Source organism: Eutrigla gurnardus, assembly GCF_963514095.1.
Source record: "Eutrigla gurnardus genome assembly, chromosome: 18".
Lineage (NCBI taxonomy): Eukaryota > Metazoa > Chordata > Actinopteri > Perciformes > Triglidae > Eutrigla > Eutrigla gurnardus.
Window position 1 is genome coordinate 672,665 of NC_139929.1, and position 10,003 is coordinate 682,667.

Genomic DNA, 10,003 nt, shown 5'->3' on the forward strand with positions numbered 1-10,003 from the left:
TTTCTAGTCTTTTAGGAGGTTTCAAGTCTTTTAGGAGGTTTCTAGTCTTTTAGGAGGTTTGTTTGTCTTTAGGAGGTTTGTTTGTCTTTAGGTTCGTTTGTCTTTAGGAGGTTTGTCCTGGTGTCCATGTTGCAGAGCTTCAACCTAAGGAATACATTTACAATAAAAAACATGAACTGGACTCTTCCTTTAAATCTCACAGAGGAAAATATTGAAGGAATAATGAAGGTGTGTGTGTGTGTGTGTGTGTGTGAACCCGGTTAATGGTAGTGTATGGGTCCACTGGGAGAGCTGAGTCACTGTTCTGGTTCAGGTCTGGAAAACACATCGGAACTGACAGCCGCCGCAGCCGAAAGTCCTGATCCAGATCACACACACACACACACACACACACACACACACACACACACACACACACGTCATCAGAAGTGGCGTCAGAGAGGAAGAAGAACGAATGAGGGAAACACCTGAGAGACAAACATCACCGCGACATCTCGTTTGAACCAGTTGTCTTCGGGGTCTTTTGGGGTCCTTCAGGATGGTCCGTGCTGATACCACCCGACCCATCAGTTCATCATACAGGATGAACCTGAACAGTCTGATGATGTCAACACAACCAGAACTCCTCCTCCAGGACGGTTCCATGTTCAGTGTTTGTGTAAGACTCGTCATCATGTGTTGTGATGATCTCGATGCTGATTGGCTGTAGAGACACAGCGTCATGAGAATGTATCGCTCCAGCTGAAACATTTGCTAATTGTTGCATATCAGCATAGTTTGCGTGGTTCATGCTGGCTGACATGTCGGGTCTTTGTGTGACCAGGCCGGCCCGGAGTTCACTTCCTTTATCGCGGTGCAAAGAACAGGAAGCGTGTTCTCTCTTTGAACTGGAAGCAAGGTTTGTCTGTCTTGGGTTAGGGCGTTTTGGGGATTCCCTCCTGTCTTCCAGAGCAGCCATCGTCCCGCTCCGCTGTCTGCACTCCGCTGACCTCATGTGATTCACAAACCCCGCCTCCACATCTGGGCCTGCAGCACAAACACACATGATGTGTGCAGACAGCTGATCCATAAAACAGCCGGCTGGACGAGGACGCGTCTCTCCGGACGCCCGGTCAAAGCTGCTCTGATCGGTTTCATCTGCAGCCTCCACGCTTCCTCTGCAGACGGCACCGGCCAATCAGCAGCCAGCACTCACACGGAGACGTCAACACGGAGTAGCACGGGTTCCTTACACTGCCGTTACAATTCATCCAACCTGTTTACTTCTCTACTCCGATTTCAGCATTTATTTAGGATTTCATCTATCAATTCATTTCATCATACAAAGAGGTCAAAAAAACATTTCCATAAATATACATATACATATACACACATATATATATATATATATATATACACATATATATGTATATGTAATATAAATGCCGCTGACGGCGTGGCGAGCACCAGTCGCCTCTGATCGTCAGTGGAAGTTGTGACGCGTGAACTCGCCGTGAAGGTTAACAATGAAACGTTTGCGTTAAAGTGATGACAAGAACAACAAACAGAAGAAAGACAGAAACAACATGGTGTCCTCGTCCACACCCGAACACTCACATGTCTCTGTCCACACACAGCTGCTGGTTCACACACACACACACACACACATAGCACCACGCCCCTAATTTCCCATGGTGCATTGTCAACAGAACACACCCGTCCGCCTGTGGCAGCACTTCAGACAACACACACACACACACATGCACACAAATATTGACATAAATGTAACACACACGCAGCTGAAGCTCATCCAGACGCCGCTTCCTGATGCAAAGGCTCATGGGAGCCAAGAAATTTCATGACCCACAATGCTGTTGGAACGTGACAGTTAAGTCTGTTGACTGACCTTAAAGGAAGAGTTAGCCTAGCTTAGCACAAAGACTGGAGGCAGGGGGGAACTGCTAGCCTAGCGCAGCTCATTAGGGTGAGATTCCTGCAATCTGAGGGAAAAGTCTTCGTCCTCTTTAGTGATGCATGAAACACATGTCGTTGTTTGTGACATCATAATGTCTGATGTCCTTCCAGAATAAAAGTCCAGAAGAACAAAGAACCCTGGACTCACAGTGTCCAACTCTGGAGCCAGAGACTCCAGATCACATCTTCTGGGAACCATGCATGTGTAGTGGAAGTCTGATAGGAGCTGAGACAGGATGACAGCAGCGTGACCTCAGGGAGACGCCATCGCAACGTTTAACGTGCAGCAGCTGGGAGTCCTGTCAACCAAATCGCATACTTACATCAGCTAGCACCGACCGATGACATCATGGTGAGCGCATCTCTTCATCAACGTTAAGTCCCGCCTCCTTCATGAATGTTTCAGTGTTTCATGGTTTCTGATATATGATTACGTGATAAACGTTTAAACACACACACACACACACACACACACACACACTGATGTTGGTGTGCAACCATAGACCCTCAGTCTGGTCTGACAGGCTGAACATCAGACGTTCCCACCCTCGTTGATTCAGACCGCCTGCCACGCTGGCGTCCTCTGAGTTCAGACATCCTCACAACCCGCTGAAAGGTCAGGAGATTCACGCTCCCCAGAGGATCCATCTTTATGATGAGGCTGGACCCTGAAACATGCTGACAACAGGGGCGGGGCTTACCTGCTGATTGACAGGTCTCTACCATGCTACCAATGCTAGTTAGCTACTAAGATGACTTTAACACTTAGCTGTAAAGTTGAACCTTGAATTATAGAAGCTAACTTTGTTAGTGGCTTCACACCAGAATCCACATGGATCCAGATCCAGTAAGGGTGCCACTCTAGATCCACCCGTTGCTCCTCCACAGTCCAAATATTGTCACTTCCTTCACTGGTGGCAAGAATTACACGATGTTCCACAAGTTCCTGCTCACAAGGACCCGGACCAAGACCCGATCCTGCACAAACCCTGCAGCGTACCTTGGATGGTTTCTGAAGGAAACTACGCTTTCTTTAGTTGCATCCATGAAATGTACTGAACATGTACTGTTGTGTCTCACAGGTCTGGAGGGGACCAGGAGGTCTGGAAGGGACTGGAAGGTCTTCTTTGGAGGGATTTCCTCGACGGCGGAGGACTCATCTGGTCCAGACTGGGTTTTAAAGCTTTCCAGGCTAACGTGCTACCGCTATCTGATGAAACATCACTCTGCCTTCGATTAGGCTTCGACTCGACAATGTGTTTTGGATTATTCTCACACAATAGACTCTTCTTCAGTCCGTTGGTCCGTTCGGTCCTGATGGCCACTGATGACCGCCGCCGCCGCTGCCTGGCTTCCACCATCTTGTTTCCATCGTCTGGGCGAGTCTTGGGAGCGTCCCGGGGTGAAAACAAGGCCAGATGGTTTTTGATTGATTTAGTCTGAGTCAGAGAGGAAACAGTGACTTTGATTTTGGTGTTTGGTTTGTTCACCTTCACGTTGACGCCGCGAGCCAAACACGACCTCAGGGCGAGCGTTTGTTGGCAGCGTCGAGCCGCTAATAAATCTGATGTCAGATATCAGAGCTGGACGACCTCCGCTGACCCCAACACAGATATGTTTACGAGTTCATTCGGGGTTTCACTTCCAGACCAAACGGCGGCTCAGACCTGTTTCTGGGTTTCTGTTCACGTGTCCAGGATCAGGATGAATAACGTCTTTGTGTCCCGTTTCCTTTGAGCCGGTTCAGCAGGAGTCTATATTGTTTCTGGTTTTGGAGGACCGGGTCCATGCAGGGTTCAGGTGAGGCTGCTGTTATGGTGGACCATTGCAGACCTCGGGTGTAAACAGGACCACAATAGATCAGAGGGATCCTCCGACACCAACATCCATCTGTTTGTGAGCGATGTTTAATTGAAACGTGTTTCTCTCCGAGACCTGGTCCTGGTCCACGTCCCGGCTTTCTCACCATCCGTCATGTTTGTCTCTCTGTTGTTTCCTCTCAATAGTGTGAGGCCCAGTTTACCCAGAATGCCCCCCCCCCCCCGTTCTCTCTGCTTTGTTTCCTGTGTTGTTCATGTTCTCGAGGTTTGTGCTTCAAACACTCAGAGAACCTCTATTACTGGAGGCATGCTAGCATGTTAATGCTAACATAGTCACAATAACGATGCTAGCTGAGCTGCATGCTAATGCTAACACACTCACAGTGACAATGCTAGCTGAGCTACATGCTAATGCTAAAACTCACAGCAACGATGCTAGCTGAGCTGCATGCTAACACAAACATACTCGCAGTAGCGATGCTAGCGGAAATGCATGCTAATGCTGACATACTTGCAGGAACGATGCTAGCATAGCTGCATGCTAATGCTAAAATACTCACAGTAACAATGCTAGCTGAGCTGCATGCTAACGCTAACACACTCGCAGGAAGGATGCTAGCGGAGCAACATACTGCTAGATGCTAGCACGCACTGCAGCTCTTACGCTGTTTACAACAACCAAGCAGTTTTACAACAAACAAGTTTCAAGTGAATATTTTATTAAAGTCAAGGAAATGTGATCAAACGTTTTCTGTTTCCGTGAAACAGCTTTTCTGATGCGATAAATGAGAATGAGAATTAAAATGCGTGAATGAGATCACGGCTTCTGCTTGACCTAAAAACCCGAAGCGGCGTTTTGGATGAACTCGAGCCAAGTTTAAAGGGGTCCCGGCGTTCCCGGTCAGCGGGCTGGCGGCGGCACGGTGAGCAAGGACGTGTCGCCATTTGAGTTCCAGCGGAGCAGAAACGTGACGTCCTCGGCGGGGACGGGCCTCCAGCTCACGACCTCGCCATTGTTCCAGGGAAGAACGGCACTTCTGATCCTGAACTTTGTCTGTCAGGGTTCAGACCGGGGTCAGGGGGGTCCGGGGGGTCGGGATGTAAAGATGGCAGGGTTATAATTGGACCGGGAGTCACGGCCAACGCTCCGGAGAGATCAGAGAGAGAAAGAGAAACTGATGAGGATGAAGAGGAGGCTGTGATTGGTGGACGGCCTCATGTGAACCAGCTGAACCAGAATCTTTTCAGTTCAAGGTGCATTTCCATGCTTTTCCAGCACCTTCCAGCTGTGGTAAACTCATATTTGTATCAATCCAATGGTCAGTATTCAGTCTACTTATTATGTCACTTGTTCATCATATTAAATGAGATGTTATTGTCCTCTAAACAACCAACATGATGTTTGGAGACAGCTTTTTACAGAAGGACCACAAATGAAAGGAAAACTAATTCCACTAACAGATCCACAGAAATATAATCACCAACTATTTTCATCATCTGTTCATCATCAAAAGTCATTTTTCATAAAGAAATGTCAGAAAATGCTGTTTTCAGTCCCTCAGATATGGAGATCTTCTTTCCTCTGTTCTATCATAGATGTCATCACATACAACACACATTTATAGACCTTTAGTCTACATCCAAGCACTTTTCAAACCTTGAGAACACCACACTAAAAAAAAGTGTTTTCAAGGATTTCCAGCACCTGTATATTCATGAAGAGCATTGGTTCAAAGACTTAAATATCTCATAAATGTGTGTTCTGTGTCTGCTTGTGTTGCTGCCTCCTAGTGGCGAGATGGTGAACTGCTGCAGGCTGAAGACAAACAGATGTGACAGAGAAGTGAAGCCACTTAAATGAAGGCAGATGGAGGAGAAGAAGAGGCTGAAGGGTGGAGTCGCCATGACGTCATCACAGCTGAAAACAGGAAGTGAGTCACCTTCAAACAGCTGGAGACGCTCCGTTACAAACACTCAGGACCCGATCACTGCCGCGTATCCATCACAGATCACAGATCAAACAAACCGGTTCAACCCGACTCATCAAGCGGCTAGGTAGCTAGCATGCTAACTCTTTGATGATTTCTTGCTACAGCTGACTGTGTGTATGCTAGTGATTAGTGTTATTATTATATATTCCAGCACTATTATATATGTATTATATACATTTATACACACACACACACACACACATATATATATATATATATATATATATATAGAAAGAGAGAGAGAGAGAGAGAGAGAGAGTATGACCAGCAGTAGAAGGAGAACCAGGAGTTCTGCTCACAGAGGAGACTCGTCTCTGCTGAATCCATCTCCACAGAGGAAAAGACTCGCTGCCATGGCAACGAGGGAACACATCCTGTCCAGACTGGAGGCGACAGGTGTGCGTGTGTGAACGCTGTCTTCTCATTGGCTGCTGGCATGCGGCGCAGCGGCTGCTTTAATGTCAAATCCAGCTGCTGCACAAACACCTCCCCCTCTCTCTCTCTCTCGCTCGCCATCCGGCCCACATCAGGAAGTTTCCAGAGAAACTCCCACTGGACAAGGGAGTCCCGACCAGTGTGTGTGTGTGTGTGTGTGTGTGTGTGTGTGTGTGTGTGTGCTTCTGTCTCCAGGCTGCACCTGTAAGTCGTCAGTCACCTTCAATTTACAGAGACACACTGATGTGTGTTAGTGTGTGTGTAAGTGTGTGTTAGTGTGTGTGTGTAAGTGTGTGTTAGTGTGTGTGGGTGTAAGTGTGTGTGGGTGTAAGTGTGTGTTAGTGTGTGTGTGTAAGTGTGTGTGTTAGTGTGTGTGGGTGTAAGTGTGTGTGGGTGTAAGTGTGTGTTAGTGTGTGTGTGTGTGTGTAAGTGTGTGTGTTAGTGTGTGCTAGTGTGTGTGTGGGTGTAAGTGTGTGTTAGTGTGTATGTTAGTGTGTGTGTGGGTGTAAGTGTGTGTTAGTGTGTGTGGGTGTAAGTGTGTGTGTTAGTGTGTGTGTAAGTGTGTATGTTAGTGTGTGTGTGTGGGTGTAAGTGTATGTTAGTGTGTGTTGGTGTAAGTGTGTGTTAGTGTGTGTGGGTGTAAGTGTGTGTGTTAGTGTGTGTTGGTGTAAGTGTGTGTGTGTGTGTGTTAGTGTGTGTTGGTGTAAGTGTGTGTGTGTTAATGTGTGTGGGTGTAAGTGTGTGTGTTAGTGTGTGTGTAAGTGTGTATGTTAGTGTGTGTTGGTGTAAGTGTGTGTGTTAGTGTGTGTAAGTGTGTGTGTGTTAGTGTGTGTGTTAGTGTGTGTTGGTGTAAGTGTGTGTGTTAGTGTGTGTAAGTGTGTGTGTGTTAGTGTGTGTGTTAGTGTGTGTGGGTGTAAGTGTGTGTTAGTGTGTGTGTGGGTGTAAGTGTGTGTGTTAGTGTGTGTTGGTGTAAGTGTGTGTGTTAGTGTGTGTTGGTGTGTGTGTGTTAGTGTGTGTAAGTGTGTGTGTGTTAGTGTGTGTGTGTGTTAGTGTGTGTTGGTGTGTGTGTTAGTGTGTGTAAGTGTGTGTTGGTGTAAGTGTGTGTGTTAGTGTGTGTTGGTGTGTGTGTTAGTGTGTGTTAGTGTAAGTGTGTGTGTTAGTGTGTGTAAGTGTGTGTGTGTTAGTGTGTGTGTGTTAGTGTGTGTAAGTGTGTGTGTGTTAGTGTGTGTGTGTTAGTGTGTGTTGGTGTAAGTGTGTGTGTTAGTGTGTGTAAGTGTGTGTGTGTTAGTGTGTGTGTGTTAGTGTGTGTAAGTGTGTGTGTGTTAGTGTGTGTGTGTTAGTGTGTGTTGGTGTAAGTGTGTGTGTTAGTGTGTGTGTGTTAGTGTGTGTTGGTGTAAGTGTGTGTGTTAGTGTGTGTAAGTGTGTGTGTGTGTTAGTGTGTGTGTGTGTTAGTGTGTGTTGGTGTAAGTGTGTGTGTTAGTGTGTGTGTGTTAGTGTGTGTTGGTGTAAGTGTGTGTGTTAGTGTGTGTAAGTGTGTGTGTGTTAGTGTGTGTGTGTCTTAGTGTGTGTTGGTGTAAGTGTGTGTGTTAGTGTGTGTAAGTGTGTGTGTGTTAGTGTGTGTGTGTTAGTGTGTGTTGGTGTAAGTGTGTGTGTTAGTGTGTGTAAGTGTGTGTGTTAGTGTGTGTGTGTGTGTGTCTGCTTCTCGTCATCTCTCAGTGTAAAGACTTCTGACTGAATACTCACACAGGTGGTTGATTTTAACGTGTTTGTCCCTGAACGTCACATCCTTCATGTAGCTGTGATGAGGTCAGTTGGAATGTCAGGTGGTCAGGTGGTATGGCGGCCATGTTGGAGCTGTTGGAGGTGGAATCAGACAACCTTTGACCTCTCCTGGGCTCATTAACATGTCGGGGTTCATCCTCCGGGGAGCAGGACCGGCTGAGAGGTTTCACAGTCATGTTTCACAGAGAGACAGGTGAACACACCTGCTGCTCACATCCCCCCTTCAAAATAAAAGCATCATTCATCTGCACTGACGGTGACCTCAGAGTCACGGTTACCAAACCGTCTCTCAAAGACCCGGGTCTGTCTTCAGCATTAGGCTGGACCAGAAAACACTTTAGTTTCCTGTACACACACACACACACACACACACACACACACACACACACACACACACACACACAGTCCAGATGTCGGGGAATAAGGGACACTTAAAGAGCTGGTGAGTTACGTACATCCGAATTTCTCTCTCACACACAAAGTTCAACACAGAGGCAGCCAAGTGGGCGGCCGAGCATGACGAGAACAGAGAGAGAGAAAGAGAAAGAGGTCCTGGTCTGGGTCTGCTGGTTTAGAATCCGACCTCTCCTCTGATAGGGGTCCACGGCCTCGGGGGTCTTCATAGTGGACATGGGTGGAAAGCCGGAGCACGTTGCCGTGGTGATCATCAATAATCGTCTTAAAGGCCACCTCCGAGGAAGACCACATCCCGGTCTTCCTCGGATGAGGTTCTGTTTAGTTTGTGAGTATTTGAATATTTTTATTGGTGGTCGTTGCGGTCAGGTGTGTAGGTCTGGTGACATCTGGTGGTGATGTCGTAGACTGCAGCCAACTGAAACTTCTCTACTACGCCGGCCAACGTGAACCTGAACGCCCCGAAGCACAAAGTAGTCCCAGAGGCCGCTACGATCCAGGGACCATCGGATGAAGTGGACCTTTATCCCGACCTGGGTTTGTCCCTCCTGGGCTTCTGTATGATCAAGTCTCAATGTCCACACGGCCAGATTCTCACCAGCCAATAATGAATCAATGTGACTGATTGATCAGGCCTGTGTGGCGTTCACTGACCCGTGGAGAGAGGAGGAAGACGGAGTTGTACTGCCCGCTAACATGCAGCTTTAAAAATAGAGACACCTGATCCTGGAGCAGCGGAGCTGGACGACAGCAGGTCCCTGGTTTGTGATCCATCACACCTGAGCCCCCCCCCCCCCCCCCCCCCCCAAACTCAAACAAACATGTCAGTCTGCGTTTCCCCCGACGACGACGCTGTCAGCCAGATGCGTCACGTTTCCTCCAATCCGGCAAACATCACGTTCACCGCCGCGTCCTTCGAGGATCCAACGCCATTAATCAAAGTGTCAGCAAGCCTCTCCTCACCGCCGCCGTTCCCACGCTTCCCCGACAGCAGCGAGGACCTCACGGCGTGCGGCGAGATCCAACTGCAGGGAGGTGACTTCATTATTTCCGACGCGTCTCCGTTAGTTGAGCAGTGGTCAGGATTCTTGAGACCAGAAACCAGCTGCAGGGATATCTGCAACACACCAGTGATCACCGATCAATACCTCCACGGATCACCAAGGATCCACCGCGGATCACCAAGGATCCACCGCGGATCACCAAGGATCCTCCGCGGCTCACCAAGGATCCTCCGCGGATCAACAAGGATCCTCCACGGATCACCAAGGATCCACCACGGATCACCAAGGATCTACCACGGATCACCAAGGATCCTCCACGGATCACCAAGGATCCACCACGGATCACCAAGGATCCTCCACGGATCACCAAGGATCAACAAGGATCCACCACGGATCAACAAGGATCCACCACGGATCACCAAGGATCCTCCACGGATCAACAAGGATCCATCACGGATCAACAAGCATCCTCCACGGATCACCAAGGATCCTCCACGGATCAACAAGGATCCATCACGGATCAACAAGCATCCTCCACGGATCACCAAGGATCCTCCACGGATCAACAAGGATCCATCACGGATCAACAAGCATCCTCCACGGA